The 15,571-nt window shown below is 41.2% G+C and overlaps 1 long non-coding RNA gene across 1 annotated transcript; it reads right to left on the minus strand.

Annotated features, from left to right (window-relative positions):
- Positions 1-956: 956 nt before the first annotated feature.
- Positions 957-6,606, minus strand: LOC119826524. Its single transcript, XR_005287441.1, has 3 exons — positions 6,549-6,606; positions 5,412-5,504; positions 957-2,213 (listed from the first exon to the last, which is right to left on the minus strand). It is a non-coding gene; the product is annotated as an uncharacterized LOC119826524 (long non-coding RNA).
- Between the last annotated feature and the right edge of the window lie 8,965 nt (positions 6,607-15,571).

Raw genomic sequence — 15,571 nt, forward strand, 5'->3', positions numbered from 1 at the left:
TTTCTTTATTTCTTCCTTGACCCAGTAGTTGGTCATTCAGTAGAGAGTTGATCAGTTTCCATGAGTTTATAGGCTTTCTGTTGTTTCTATTGTTGTTGAACACCAGTTTTAATCTGTGGTGGTTTGGAAGATAGAGGGGGTTATTTACGTTTTCTTGTGTTTGTTGAGGCCTGCTTAGTGACCAAGTATCTGGCCAATTTTGGAGAAGGTTCTGTGAGTTGCTGAGAAGAAGGTATATTCCTTTGTGTTTGGGCAAAATGTTCTGGAGTTACCTGTTAGGTCATTTTGAGAAATAACATCTGTTAGTTCCGTTATTTCTCTGTTTAGTTTATGGCTGGATGAACTGTCCATTGTTGAAAGTGAGGTACTGAAGTCTCCCACTATTAATGTGTGGGGTTCATGTGTGATTTAAGCTTTAGCAATGTTGGTTTTACAAATGCGGGTGCCCTTGCATTTGGGGCATAGATATTTACAATTGAAATGTCATTTTGGTGGAATTTTTCTTTAATGAATATGAAGTGTCCTTCACCATCCATTTTGATTAGTTTTGGTTGGAAGTTTATTTGAGTATAGATACTCAAATTACTATACCAGTTTGCTTCTTGGGTACATTTGTTTGGAAAACCTTTTTACTAACCCTTTGTTTTGAGGTAATGCTTGCCTTTTATGCTGAAGTGTGGTTCTTGTATGTAACAGAAGGATGAATCCTGTTTTTGCATCCATTCTGTTAGCCTTTGTCTTTTTAATTGTAGAATTGTGTCCACTGATATTGAAAGATAGTAATGATCAATGATTGTTAATTCCTGTTATTTTGTTGTTGTGTTGGAATATTCAGGGCTTATAGTAGGAAAACTGGGTTCTGATGGTGACATATTGACATATGTCGTTTCTTGTGTTCTTACACTGACTTCTAGACATCTGGGTTGAGAGTAATTAAAAGTCTAGGTATTGATTTCTCAATTTGTCTTTATTGGATGGGTGCTTTGTTCCTAGGTTTCTGTTTCCTTTCTGGTCTTCTGATCTATGTGACCTGGGCTTCTTTCAGTCTGTTTGGTCTCTGGTAGTGTGGGAGTCTCTGTCCCAGTTGGAGTCTGGGGAAAGGCAAGAAGGAGGGCATAGGACAGGTGACAGTGTGGGTGGGTGTTGAGATATTGAGCAAGTGGGAGAGTTTGACCAGCAGGCAGGCTATCTGAACTGCTAGTCTGCTTGCTCTCTCGTAGAGTGGAGAGTCTCCACACCAGTTGGAGATGGGGAAAGGACCAGGGGTACAGTGGGAGGGGGATGCCAAAATAGTGAGATAGTGGGGTAGTTTGAGGGGAGGACAGCTTACCTGAACTTCTTCTAGTCTGAGAGGTCTCTTATAGAAGGGGAGTCTCCACACCAGGCTGGCCTCTGGTGCAACAGGGCTCAGATGAATTCTTAAGCAGTGATATAAGAAATATTATTTCTGTTTCTTAGCCCATCTTTGCTACTATAGTGAAGTACCTTAGACTCAGTAGAGTAGTTTGTGTGTATTTGGCCCCCATAAGCTCCTAGGGAATGGCACAATTAAGAGGTGTGACCTTGGTGGAGAAAGTGTCACTTTGCTAGAGGAGTCTGGGTGATGTATGCCTTTAATCCAGACCTTGAGGCTTAAGGGAACATCTTTAATCTGCAACACACTTTCTCTTGGAAGTGTGTCATTATGGGGCAGGTCTTTTTTAGGTCTTTTTCTCAACTTTCTCTTAGTGTGACAGTCAGTGGATTTCCTGTTGCCTGCAAGATGTAGCAGTCTCAGTTCCAGCACCACCTCTGCCTGCACGCCACCATGGTCTCTGCCAGAATGATGAGTGACTGAACCTCTGAAACTCATTTAAGTGAGTCCCCTCAATGAAATGGTTTCCTATATAAGAGTTACTGTGGTCACGGTGTCTCTTCACAGCAATAAAAACCCAAACTCAGACCCCGAACAACAAACTGAACAAAAGCAGTGTATCACACACATTCTTGCAACGCAGGAACAAGGCTCTGGCAAATTCGGTGTCTGAGGATGGCTTGTTCTAAGATCCAAATGATGTCTTTCAGGGTTGGAGAAATGGCACGGTGGTTAATCGCTCTTTCTGCTCTTGCAGAGGCCCTGAGGTCACTTACCAGCAGCCATGTCATGTGGTTCACAATCACTGGTGACTCTAGTTCCAGGGGATTAGACTTTCTCTTTTGGCTTCTGTAGACACCTACACATATAAACATAAAAATAAATGAATAAATAAATAAAATAAAAATGTTTGGTGCCTTTGTTCTGTACCCTCACAGAAGGCATAAATGTGCCTTAAAAAATCCCATAAAGGCACTGACTCCATTTAACATGAGAGGCCGCTCATGATCTAGCCACTTCTTAAAGGCCGCTGTATTTATGAACAGTTAGTTTCAATACTTATATGTGGGAGACAGCAGCATTTGGACGACACCATTTAGAGGGAACTTTTATTATTTGTGGCCTATGTGATTTTTATTGTAGAGTGATGGGATGGTGTGAAGTCTTCAAAATTGGACAAATAAATGTTTTGTTTACACATCTAAATAAATTTCTAATTATTAAATTGCTGTTTCTGCTTTTTTTACTTTCTTTTTTTAATTGAAAACACCCTTTCATACAATATATTCAGACCGTGGTTCACCCATTACCCATTCCTCTCAGATCCTCCTACCTCCTCACCTCCCAACTCCATGCTGTCTTTTTCTCTCTGAAAACAAGTAAAAGGCAAACAAAAAGTAAACCAAACAGAATAAAAAATAATGAGATGAAATCACAAGAAATATATGCGCACACACACAGAGAGTGAGAGATATAAAAATACAAAATCAGACACCTTAATATATGAGTAAAAGACCATTAAGACAAAAAAAATACCCAAAACAAATTGATATGGGACAAAAGTCTACAAAAAAATAACCATTAAACTAATTTTGTGTTGACCATTTATTGTTGGGCAAAGGACCTCCATTAAGTGTGGTTACTATGGTCAATGAGACCCATTGGGGAAAACTAATTTTTCCTTTGCAGATGATATCAGCTGGAGAGAGGCTTCTGGATAGGGATGGAAGCTTGAGCCCTCTTCCCCTTCTAGGCACTGGGTTCCTCTCAAACTTGAACCTGCGCAGGCCCTGTTTATTCTGCCGCAATCTCTGTGTGTCAGTCCTGCTGTGTCTCGAAGGCATTGTTTTCTTGGCGTCATCCACCCCCTCTGGCGCTTACAATCTTTCTGCATCCTCTTCATGAGCCCAGAGGGAAGGGGTTTGATCAAGACCTCCCATTAAGGACTCGGCTATTCCAACATCTCTCCCCCTCTGCACATTTTCCAATTGTGAGTTTGTGTGTTGGTTTCACCATATGTGAGGTTTCTTGGCTGGGAGCAAGTCAAGTCCCTTCCAGACACACCCTGCAAGAGTGACTACGGGTCACAGCAATCCAAGAGGAACTTCAGCCGTCATTAGCTCCCTGCAGTTCTGTGTAGGGGTGGAACCTTGTGAAATTTCCCTCTTCTGTGTTAACATGTTTGCTCCCGTTGGCATTGTTCCAGTCTTGTTTCTGTAGTCATTTCTAGGACAGACTGTTTCATACAAGACTTCTGGGACCCTGGCTCTTACAAGCCTTTCAACCCACATTTCTGTGATGTTCCCCAAGCCATGGATTAAGGAACTATGATGTGGATGTATCCACTGAAGCTGGTCTCCTCATGATCAGCTAGCTGATCTCTGCTGATGTGAGATTTCCCTCTTTATGCTTAAATACCATAAATGAATAAAGAAACTGCTTTGGGCCTGTTGATAGGGCAGAACTTTTGTGGCCAGGGAAGACAGAACTGAATGCTGGGAGAAAGCAAGGGTGGAGTAGAGAGATACCATGGGTCTGCTGGGGACAGGCGCTGGGAATTTTACCCAGTATGCCACTGCCACATGGCGATGCACAAATTAATAGAAATTGGTTAAATTAAGATGTAAGAATTAGTCAGTAAGAAACTAGAGCTAATGGACCAAGCAGTATTTTAATTAATACAGTTTATGTGTGGTTATTTTGGGGCTAAACTAGCCGGGCGGCCGGGACGAACAAGCAGTCTGGCTCTCCTTGCAACACTCTGCATTATGTTCAGATGTGGTTTTCTATGATGGTTCTCATTTGCTGTAAATAGAGGCTTCTTTATGAGGTACGGCAGCTATACTTATGTAGTAAGGATAAAATTTAGAATGTAGCAAGAAACTATACTGATTTAGCCATAGTAGATTATGTTCTAAGGTCTGTGACTTCACTAGCCCTGGGAAGCTGGCTAAGTTCCCAGTACCAGACATGAATTCCTTCCTTTTGACTGGGTTTTAATGCCAATTACACAACTATTGGTTGCCACTGACACGTGAGTGTCACTTACTGCACTTTTATTCATATCTTGCCATGCTGGTAATTGTCACGGTCCTTGGTGTTACAGATGGGACGGACAGTTTAACTGCTTCCCTCCCTTGGAAACTTGTGACCTTAATAAGCTTAATAGTCCTCTAGCAGTTCTGGACAGAAGCAGCTGGAATAATCAAATTGTATAATTAGTGTGGTTTAACAAAAGAATTGTATATAGCACCAAAAAGGTGTAGAATCCAAAATTAATACCTGCAGACCTTGTTCTAAGTCAAATACTCCTAAGGTAATTATCCTTCTTGGATCTCAGAATGTGGATATATTTGGGAATAAGGCCTTTGTAGATGTGATTAAATTAAACTAAGGCCACACCTTGTTAGGTGAGCCCTAATTCAGTATACCTGGCAGCATGAAAGTGTAAGAACAGAAAATAGACTATAGAAGTATACATAGAGAACATAAATGCTCACAGAAATTGGTGTGATATAGCTAGCTATATGACAAGGGACATCAAACACCTTGGCAAGAAGCAAAAGACAGGAAGAGTGTAACATATCTGACCCAGAGTCTCCAAAAGAGGAGCAAGGCCCCACAACCCTTGGATTTCAGAGTCGCTTCAGGACTGCAGTGATGAATCTCTGTCGACTAACCCCTGATGGTGGCATTTTGTTATAGCAGCTCACACAAACTAAAACAGTCTTGAATAGATAAAAAGGTAGGTAGTTAAGAATACCTAGAAAGCAAGATCATGGCTACAAGTCAGGCACCATTATGGCATTCAGCAATGGAGTATATCCAATCTGTGAGTTCATGATGGAGAACCAAGGGAATGATGCCAATCTCAAATTCTCCAACTGGTACCCTCTGTTCACCAAACATGGATAGGAGCCAGAGGTCAGAAATGCACATTGAGGAAATCAATGAAGGTCAACTTTAGAGTTGGAGAGATGGCTCAATGGGTAGTATGTTTATTAGGCAAGCATGAACTAAGATACCCAACACTCACATAAAATGTCAGGACACCTACCTTTAACCCCAGTGGTAGGAGGCAGGGAGACAGGTGGATCCAAAGGACTCAATGCCCAGCTAAGCTTGCTAAATTGGTGAGTTCCAGGTTCAACTTGTCTCAAAAAAAGTCAAATGGAGAAAAGAAAGCATATTTAACAAATGGTGCTGGCATCACTGGATAACAACATGTAGAAGAATGCAAATAGATCCATATCTATCACCATGCACAAAACTCAAGTCAAGATGGATCAAAGACCTCAATATAAAGCCAGCCACAATGAACCTTATAGAAGAGAAAGTGGAAGTACACTTGAAAGCATTGGCACAGGAGACCACTTCCTAAATATAACCCCAGTAGCACAGACACTGAGAGAAACAATTAATAAATGGGACCTCCTGAAACTGAAAAGCTTCTGTAAAGCAAAGGACATGGTCAACAAGACAAAATGACAGCCTACAGAATGGGAAAAGATCTTCACTAACCCTACATCAGACAGAGGTCTGATCTCCAATATATATAAAGAACTCAAGAAATTGGTCATCAAAAGAAGAAATAATCCAATAAAAAATGGAGTACAGACCTAAACAGAGAACTCTCAACAGAGGAATCTAAAATGGCTGAAAGACCCTTAAGGAAATGCTCAACATCCTTAGTCATCAGAGAAATGCAATCAAAACAGCTCTGAGATTTCATCTTACACCTGTAAGAATGGCCAAGATCAAAAACACTGATGACAACTTATGCTGGAGAGGTTGTGGAAAAGGGAACACTTCTGCATTGCTGGTGGGAATGCAAGTTGGTACAGCCACTTTGGACATCAGTGTGGAGATATCTCAGAAAATTAGGAAACAGCTTTCCTCAAGACCCTGTAATACCTCTTTTGGGTATATATCCAAAGAATGCTCAATCATGCCACAAGGATATGTGCTCAACTATGTTCATAGCAGCTTTGTTCATCATAGCTGGATGTAGTAAGGAGCTGCGGGCTGCATTCCCACCCGGCTCCCAGCCACCTGGCTAGCTTATGCCCCGAAATAACAACACACAAACTGCATTCATTTAAACACTGCCTGGCCCATTAGTTCCAGCCTCTTACTCACATCTTGATTAACCCATATCTAACAATCTGTGTAGCACCACGAAGTGGTGCCTTACCGGGAAGATTCTAGCGTACATCCATCTTGGGCTGGAGCTTCATCGCGTCTCTCTCCCTGAGGAGAGGCACGGCAGTCTGTCCCAGAGAGGAGAGGCGGGGCAATTGTCTGAGCCATCTTCCTCACTTCCTTCTTCCTGTTCTGTCTACTCCACCCACCTATGTTCTAACCTATTAAGCCAAGCGGTTTCTTTATTAATTAACCACTGAAATCATGAGATAGATAGAAGACACACCTACATCAGCTGGAACCTGGAAACAACCTAACTGCCCCTCGACTGAAGATTGGATAAGGAAAATGTGGTATATTTACACAATGAATACTACACAGCAGAAAAAAAATGATGACATATTGAAATTTGCAGGCAAATGGATGGAGCTAGAAAGCATCATTTTCAATGAGGTAACCCAGACACAGAAAGACAAGTATCACATGTACTCACTCATAAGTGGTTTTTAAACATAAAGCAAAGAAAATCAGCCCACAAATCACATTCCCAGAGAACCTAGACGACAATGAGGACCCTAAGAGAGACATACATAGATCTAATCTACATGGGAAGTAGAAAAAGGCAAGATCTCCTGTGTAAATTGGGATTATGGGGACCTTGGGAGAGGATTGAAGGGGAGGGGAGGAGAGAGGCATGGAGGGGAGCAGAGAAAAATGTAGAGTTCAATAAAAATCAATTAATTCTTATGGAAAAAAGTGTGATAGAAATCAATTAGGGGGAGATATGTGATGCTGACCTCTGGTCTCCATATGTACACATATGGAAAAGTACACCCACACCCACATGCATATAAATAAGCATCACCAAACACACACACACACACACACACACACACACACATTTGCTCACATGCATACCTACACACATGGCCCCATGCTGATGCTGCATATGTCTACCATATCATATCTAAAGAAGAGAGGGCTGAGGGGAGGATGTATCTGAGATGAGAGTGGAGATTGTTACACACTCTTAACACTGTTCCATGTTAGTCAGTGAGATACTCCTGATTTGCTGTGCCTGTTATATAAAAACACTTGAATTTCAGGGTTGTTACCAGTGCATTTGTTCTTTCTGAAGACCCACATTTCATTCCCAGTAGCCACATCAAGCAGCTCATAATTGCCTATAACACTGTTTCCAGGGGATCTGATGCTTCTGGTCTCCATGGACACTGAAAAAAAAAAACCAAAACATGAATTTCATGTTTACACTTGGATTTCATCGCTAAAATAGCTCAGATGTTTGGGTATGATAGGAATGTCCTCGTCCTGCCAGGGACACTGTGGTGAAAGCGTTGGCACTGTGCGAAGTGGTAAAGCTTCAGGAGAAATCTCTGGGGTCACTGGGAATGTGAGACAGTCCTTGGGCAACCCTTTGAGTTCTCTTGAGAGTAGTACTAGACAAACATAAAGTCTACTACTTGATCCTCTTTCTCTTTCTGCTCCTGTCTGAGTCATAACACCTTGTTCCTATGTACATTCCTGCTCTTGCGTGGTGCCATCTGCTGCCCTCTGCTGAGGCAAAGTGGCGGTGGTTGGGGAGTCACCCATGTTTAGACTTTGATCCCCAAAAACTGAGTTAAATAAATCTTGTTCTTTTGATAAGTTAGCTGCCTGCAGTAATTTTTGTTGTAGTATCATTAAGCAGACAAATACAGCAACAAATTTTAAATTCAAAATCCAAAACCACTTCTGATTCTATATATTTCATAAAACCCATTTGCCACACAGCATTTAGACTGGCAGTGTTGAAAGGGGCCTGGTATAGGAAAAGACTTAGCTGTAGAGCCAAGTACTACTGGTACTACTGTCCTGATATTTGGCATTCTGACTTACTAAATGGTGTTAGAATTATGTACACATTCAAAGAATCACATTGTGATTTTTTAAAAAAATATAACAGAAGTCAGATAAACCATGTCTTATTCATAACACTTTTTAATAAATGCAGCTGCTAGTCAGGTTTTCTTCATGGGTACTTGTAGCATTAGCTTTGTGGAAAACTGAGGTAAGACGGTAACTTGAATACATAAGCTTGATACCGGTCTAGGTAACATAGTGAGATACATCTCAAAACAAACAAAAAATAAACAAACAAAATAGCTGAACACAGTGGTGCATGCTTTTAATCTCAATATAGGGAGACAGAGGCAGGGGAATTCTCTCAAGTTAAAAGCAACAGCAAACAAACAAATCCCATACAACAAAACCAATACACACACACACACACACACACACACACACACACACACACACACACGATCCTCCTTTGCTGTTGGCCTTGTTAGAGCCAGAATTCTTGGCCATAGAAGAAGGAGTGATTGCAGTACTGTATTGCTTATTATCAGCTTATCTGACCCACCAACCTATACTGTTCGTGTTGTACCAAAATGCTGTAAGGTTCTCTTCCAGCGATTCTCAACCTGTCCAATGACTCTTTCACAAGATTTGCCTAAGACCATTGGAAAAAAACATATATTTATATTATGATTTATACTACTATCAAAATAACAGTTAAAAAGTAGCAACAAAGATAATTTTATTGTTGGGGAACAGTAACAACATGAGGAACTGTATAAAAAAAAATCCTAGCACCAGGAAGGCTGAGAAACACCTTCTGTAGCCAACTGTAGAACCCACACCACATATGAATGCAGCCTAAATTCTCCAAACACTTGCTCCTACTGATATGTTATCCCTCCCATCACTCACATCTGAGGCATCATAGAGATGCCCTTTAAGTAATTCAATGGAGGAAAGATTCACATGGCAGAGTTTTCAAGTAGGCACACACTACAGCAGCGTCAGTTGGGTATGGACAATGATTGCATGATCATCCTGTTTCATGCTAATTTTGATAGAATGAAGGGAAATCTACCACTGGGCATTGTTCAGGAGGTAGAGCTCAGTTATCCATCTGCTTTATGCTGGAGGACTTCAGGCCTGAATGACATTTTTACTCTGACTTTCAGAAAGTGGCCAAAGGTGGAGTCAAATGAGGGACTTGGAAGCAGCCGTCCTGGAGAACTGAGAGTCAGGCCAATGAGTGGAAACATATGTGGCTGTACCTCTTGAGTGGGCACAGGCTGAGTACTAATAGTGTTTATATTTGTAGTGGATAGGTGCAGTCAAAAGTCCTCCAAGGGCCTTTCCTGAGACAATGCTTTCCTTTTCAGAGGGTAAAGCAACCCTTCCTGGAGTTGATTATTCTTCTTCATCTGGACCTGCTCAATGCATCCAATTACAGCATGTGAATTATGGTGGGAAAATAACATACACATGGACTTAAAACTCAAAAACATGGGTTTTTTCAACAACTCTTATATGCTTTTCACCAGTTTGCCCTCAATAAAAACTAGCTTTCAACTTTAATGTAGCATTGTTTCCTGGAGTCACCCCTGAATCCTTTCCTTGGGTTGCACTGAGTAGCTTTCTTTGGGGAGGAGCAGTGGCAGGTCCTTAAAACAGTGCTAATATGTATGGGTAATATGTATGTGTCTACTTTTCTTATAAGAGTAGCTTCAGAGAAACCATTATGGTCCTACAAGCAGCCCCCACAGACACGTTGTCTTCAGTGTGGTCTCCCATACATATTTCCCCTGACTGCAAAATTTGTTTTTTTAGCACAGAAGAATAGCAATGGTCCACACAAATAGAAGCTGCAGTGCCTTTTCTATCCCTACAGTAACAACAGCCGCTGACCTAAAAACCAGTGTGTTGACTAATATTGATTCAACTTGACAAGTTCTAGACTCTCTGGGTATGCCTTTGAAGGCTCATTAGATTAGGTCAGCTCCTGGGCATGCCTGTGCAAGACTTTCTTCATTAAGGTGATTGGGGTTGGAAATCCCTCTCTGGACCTGAACCAAAGAAAAAGAAAAAGCAAGCTAAGTTTGGGAGTTTATCTCTCTGTGCTTTCTGACCGCCACCTACTTTCTGACTTCCTCATTATGACGGACGGCACCTTTGAACTCTAATCCCAAATAAACCTCTCCTCCCTTTAGTGGCTTTTGTTGGGCTTTTTGTCACAGTAGCAAGAAAAAAAAAACTCATATAGTAGTAAAAACTGAGAAAGAGCAGCCTAAGGCTTAGTTCCAGTTCTACTTGGAAGAACATTCTGTTGGTTGGTGAGTTGTCCCAATGATCTAGAAATAACTTAAACAGGGTCGGTCACTACCTACTGCCTTAGCATCCACCATTTACTCAGGAAGCAGCAGTGATCATGTTCCACTTGCTGTGACATCTAACTTACGACTACAGAAATGTTTCCACTTACTAAACTCTGAAGTTTTGGCTTAGAAAACTTGGAGATCTTAATTTCCTAAAGGAAAAAAAAATCACTGGGGAACACAGTAACTTAGTTATTCCAGTAAATAAACTGAAACTTCCAATAGTCAGGCGAAGCTTCTAAATAAACCATTAGAAGAGGGAGTGAGTGTTTGAAATCACCATAGGAAAGGACTTTCTGTTACACAACAGGGACAAAAGACTATGTTTGCGACCAGAAGGTTCACTCAGGAGTCCTGTGATCTGTGGCAGCAATCTACGGAAGCTCCACCCACTAACATCAGGACCACCGAAGGCCTGGAGTCCATAGAAACAAAGGTTTGAACCATCTCTTCAGGTAAAGAATTTTGTGCCACTGAAAGAGAGTAGAGGGACCATGGGATGGATAACAGATGAGGTGGCTACTAATATTAACTTAGATAAAACTAATCCATTACCTATTATCAACACGTTGCAAAACAGGCAACTTCAATAGGTTTACTGCTTGCGTTTCTGAGCTCAGCCAAGGTTGGCTAACAGGCTCTGCTGATCCATCTGGCTCACTCAGATGACTAAGAATCTCCTGACTGAAATAGCTTCAGTTTGGAACTTGGCTTTGCTGCAGGTATCACCCTGCAATGGACACATTCTCATGATGATTTCAGAAATTCAGGTGGAGAGGCAACAGACATATTGAGACTCTGCTCAGGATGTCACAGCAATCTTTCTCCTATTCTATATTGACAATCACGGGTATAATAAAGGGAGGATGGAGACCTGATCTGCTTACTGAGAGTACCTGATAATTCATATAGTGAAAAGTGAAGACTCAGGATAAGACGGAGATTGATGGAGACCGTACCTTCCTAACAATTTGGGTCTCATTGGGTTGTACAATTATTCCTCTCCTTGTTCAAGTGAGTAGCATCAGCGATTTCCATGGTAGTGGACTCTGTTATGTCTCACGTTCCCTTGGTGATTTCTCTGCCTACACCTGTGAAATAGTCCCCTTCTCTAAGCTCCAGTCAACTGGTCCCTTTGATGTGTTGTCTATTTCCTGCTGTGACCCTAACTGGTACAGTCTCTTGAAGATTGTCAAATGAGAGTAAGATGTCAAAAGCATCCACACTGGAGGTAAAGAGATAGTTTAGCAGTTAAGAACACTAGTTGTTCTTCCAGAAGACCTGGATTCAATTCCTAGCATCTGCATAGTGGCTCAGAAGCATCATAAAGTCAGTCCCAGGGGTCCAATGCCCTTGTCTGGCCACTGAGGACACTGCAAGCACATGGTGTAGACATAAATGTAGTCAAAACTATACTTACAAGATAAAAATTAATATTATTATATTTTGTAAAAAAGTGAAGTATTTAAGTAGCTGAACAATAACCTGAAAGACGGAGATTAGAGACACTGACATACATACACCTAAAGTCTGTAACATTTTTTTTTGTTTTATTATTTTGTGTGCATGTCTGTGTATGGGTACCTGTGTGCATGAGCCATAGTGCATATATGGAGGTTAGAGGACAAGTTTCCAGCATCTGAAGTCTGTTCTGTCCTTCTACCATGTGGGTCCTGGAGTCTTGTGAACTCAAGTAGTCAGGCTTGCTGGCAGGCACCCTTACTTGCTAAACCATCTTCCTGAAACAACCTGTACCTTTTGACTTCCACCTAACCTAACTGTTATCCTGCTGTTTACTAGAAGCCTAAGTGATAACAGTTGAGTATTACATGTTTAGTATGCTGTGGTTACTATATAAGGGCAATAATATTTGGAAAGTTAGAGATGTGTTCAAGGTCAAACAGACATATTTTAGATAAATGGGTGGTCTTCAAACACTTCAGAGCTCTACAGAATACAGCAATTAAGGTGTTTGAATAACCTAAGGCTTTTCATGACAGTGAGACACATATGCTCCTGGCAGTACCAAATTACTTCGTAAAAGAATGATGGGTATTGAAGCACCTCCATATGGAATTTGCTTTCTTTGTGTAGAAGTTAGCCACTGGGCAAGAAACTGCTCTTGCCTCAATTGCTGATAGTATGCTGTCCAAATCAGATGAGCAGCACACAAGAGGTAACTGCCAAATTTTGTCAAGACAATGTAGGAATTCAAAATTCCTGCTTCACAGAAGTCTGTCAGGTATTCTAGGCATGCAGGCCAAAGATAGATGCATCAAATGTTGCAGAGGAACCTTGGGTAACACTCCAGGCAGCCAGCCGTTTCTGTCATTTCTATAGTTTTGGAATCTGTTTGCTCTGCACTTCCTGTTTACTCAGGTAATATTACATCCTTTTTGGGTCTTTGATGGGGTTGAAGACTAGATAGTTACAGTTTTCCTTGCTACCAAATTCTGAAAAGAAACTCACAAAAGGAGGTATGAAGTATATAAGGTTGAGAGACATAAAAACTTAAATTATTTATCTAGGAAAATGTTTTGAGGTCTAAAAAGGTAGTTTTGAGTTGGAATATAAGTTATGATAGTGAATTAGGTACAACACTTTGGACTCACCAAGATAAGGTAGATAATAGAGTCGTTTTTCTCAATTTGCCAAATATAAATGGACTGTACATTGTGAATGAAATTCTTATGTTAATTATTCTCCTTTTTACTTAGATAAAAGGGAAAACGTGGGATATTTTTACACTGTGTGAAAATGTATTGCTGTAATTGCTGCAATAAAAGTTGAATGGCCAGTAGCTAGGCAGGACATGGGTGGGACTTCTGGGGAGACAGAGAGAGAGAAAGAGAGAAAGAGAGAGAGAGAGAGAGAGAGAGAGAGAGAGAGAGAGAGAGCGAGAGCACACACTGGAAAGAAGAGGGCGGATCTCCAGGCAGACACGGAGGAAACAGCCTGAACAGTACAGAGAGATGAAGTAATAATCCATGTGACAGAACATACATTAAGATAAATGAATTAGTTCAACTTATAAGAGCTAATGGGACAAGCCAAAACTAAGGTCAAACTTTCATAATTAATAATAAGCCTCAGTTCCAGGCCAGCCTGAACTACAAAATGAGACCTGTATCTCAAAATGCCAAAACAAACAACAATCATAAACCTTAATGACATATGAGAATCCTGAAGTTTTTATGTAAATTTAAGATACATTATTGAAAAATCAGGATGTTTACATTTCCCATTAAAGTAATTGATTTTTACTGTAAGAATACTGTGCGTATCTGCTCCATCACTGTTTCTCCAACTCCTCTCTGCCCTAACAGTGTTCCTCAGGTGGCTTGGTTTCCACAGTTCACCCGCCATTTTCTGCTGTATTCTGAAACCTTTGCACCTGCCCGTGGGCTGCCAGTAAGCTCTGTTTATATAACCTTAATAGAATCAATAAGAATAACGCTGTGCATTTAAATTTTGCAGATGCATAAATAACAAACACATATAGTGAACTTTCCAAAAAGGATGCAATATTCAACATGCTTGAATACTTTACTTTCTTCCTAAGTTCCAAAAAGCAGATGCTAATACTAGGAACCATTCAGAAGGTAGTTTTGAAATGAATTATTTCTTGAAGAGAAGCTGTGTCTGTCTTGTTCTAATGTGCTTTTCTGTTGCTGTCATAGAATAATGGCCAACAGAAAATGGTTTGAGAAAGGAGTTTCTTTCATTATATGCTTCCAGGTAGGAGTCTATCACTGGGAGAAGTCAGGGCAGAAACTCAGGACAGGAATCTGGAGGCAGGAACCGAAGAGGAGAAAGAACACTGAGGCGAATTGCCTATTGGCATGCATTCTGTGGCTTGTTCTGGCTGCTTTGTTCCAAAACCTAGCACCCCCTGCCTTCGGTGACTCCACCCATAATGGGTAGGCTCTTGTACATAAGTCATTAACCAGAAAAATGTTCTATAGATGGACCCAGATACCCGATGGATGTAATTCCTCAACTGCCCAGGTCAGCCTAGTTTGTGCCATGTTGACAAAGAAACTAACCAGCACCCTTGTTAATCTATTATTTATCTCTGTTGTTTTTACCCCAACCCACACAAGAATGAAAACCTCTCCAAGGCAAGAAGAGTGTTGTTTTGTTCAGAGGGTACCACCCAAGAACCACTTCATAATGACTGAAACATCTGACATTCTTGCTCCCTTCCCCTTCTGAGTTCCTTGACGGCGAGGGTCTGTTTTCACTTCCAAGACCAGCCTTCTGTGAGCATGCGCTGAACATTCAAGAGGAATTAGTTTTATGGATTCCCCTCTGTCTAGGTGGCAGTTCAATTCTACAATAATTTCAATGGATGGAGGTGAAGAAAAAAAGTTCTTTTATGCATTTTCAGGTTTCCGGGTCATCTGTTGGTTTGGTCTTCTTCACCAAACATCCTGATACCATCACTTAAGAGTTTGGTGGTGAAATCTAGACACACACATTTATGATGTCTAAAAAGTCCCGCCTCCACCCCACCCCCTTGCATTTGTATATGACTCTAACTGAGCTAGATGCCAAGATCTGGGAAGCATTTTCCTGGACAGAAGCAAGGAGCGGGAGGAGCAGTAAGGCTGCCAAGGCTGTTTCCTTGAACTGCAGTTTGGAAAGAGTTACAATACCGGAACTCACTCAGTCTTAAGGAAGGAGTAGTGTGGAGGACGCCTAGAGTTTCTGCCTCAGGCTGTTAGATAGCTATTTAAAGGCTCTTTACAGCTTTGCAGAAAGGATGGGGGTGGGGGAGGGAGGGCAAAAAGGAAACGGCGGGAAAGGTCCTCTGGCAGCCTACTAACATTCCAAGTAACTTCTT

This window comes from Arvicola amphibius, chromosome 11 (assembly GCF_903992535.2).
Source record: "Arvicola amphibius chromosome 11, mArvAmp1.2, whole genome shotgun sequence".
Lineage (NCBI taxonomy): Eukaryota > Metazoa > Chordata > Mammalia > Rodentia > Cricetidae > Arvicola > Arvicola amphibius.